Here is a 1,447-nt window from a genome sequence, read left to right on the forward strand (position 1 = left end):
TACTTATTGCATGCTATTACCCGTCCCATTCCTATCAGTCCTGGAGGCACTTAGGACTACTAATCCTTAAAGGAGGGATGTTGGGCTTATTTGGAGTTTCAAAGGTAAAAATTCTAAAGCGACATACAAAACACATATGCACGTTTGGGGAAGCATATAGACAAACAGAGGCTCATGTATACCTCCTCAAAACAAACACATAAATGGTATGTCTTGCAGTACTGTTTAGGTCTGATTCAAAAGTATTAAAGACAAGTGAAAGGAGGTTGTTGAGATAGTTTCAGTTTATCATATAACTCAGATAAGAAGTCTGAATCAGGCCCGGCTGCTGGTTGTAATTATTGACAGAAGCAGATTCAGTTTAATTACTCTAAAGCTTGCCTAGGTGTTTGGACAAGGGTCCTATAGGCATGGTATCAACTGGATTCAGAAGGGTGATGAAATAGTAAGACTCAAAATGAACTGTTTGAAATCATATATGTTAAACTTCTAAGTGAGGGACTCAGATTATTAAAAGAGAGGCAGAATTTAAACGAATCGATTATGAGTTCTGCAACTGACAATATCCATTATTACTTATTTTATATCTAACATTAAGTGAAATGAATCAGATTCAATTAAAAACTCCTATAGGCATGCTTTCTACATATTGCTGGTTTTAAACCTTTATAGACGTGGTGTTGAAATGCAGAAGACCCTTCCGACATAGTATCAAATGCAGAAATTCGTTTTAAACCTTATAAATATGATATCTAAATGCAGACCTTGTGCAGAATTAAACATTTCTATAGGCATGGTCTCTAGGTGAAGTTCGGATATGCAGAATTAGAACAGTCCTATAGACATGGTTTCTATGTGAAATTGAATATGCAGAATTCAGAACAATTCTATAGACATGGTTTCTATGTGTAATCGAATATGCAGAATTGTAACAGTCCTATAGGCATGATTTCTACCATTTGCATGCATAGTTACTCAGCCTTGTTTCCCTAGCCAACCCCAAATGCTTATTACAACTTATTACAAGCCAGAATGAATAAAATTACATAAAAAAATATAAATGAAAGTACAACTAAAGGAAGCCTGATTCTGACTTGCTCTCTGAGTTACAAGATAGACCAACTCAAAGACCATTAATCCAAAGCCTTTCTCCAATTTGATTGTGTCAGAGTTCCCTAAGAACCTCAATGGAACTCTGGGCAGTGCTCACACCCTAATTGTATCACCAGAATGGGAACAAGTGCAGTGTGGAAGTGCCAACCCTCAAGTGTCCAAGTTCAGAGGGAGCTCAATGGGTCCTAAGGCAAGGCTCGCAAGAGAGGGGCAGAACTTAAAGTCTAAGAGAGAGTGCAAGTGAAGAAACAGAGTTCTGAGGGAATAAAGGAGAGGGAAATAGCCACAAGTTGGCAATTTCATATATTAGGGGTTCAGGGGTAGGGAAGTTGCA

Source organism: Nicotiana sylvestris, chromosome 12 (assembly GCF_000393655.2).
Source record: "Nicotiana sylvestris chromosome 12, ASM39365v2, whole genome shotgun sequence".
Classification (NCBI taxonomy): domain Eukaryota; kingdom Viridiplantae; phylum Streptophyta; class Magnoliopsida; order Solanales; family Solanaceae; genus Nicotiana; species Nicotiana sylvestris.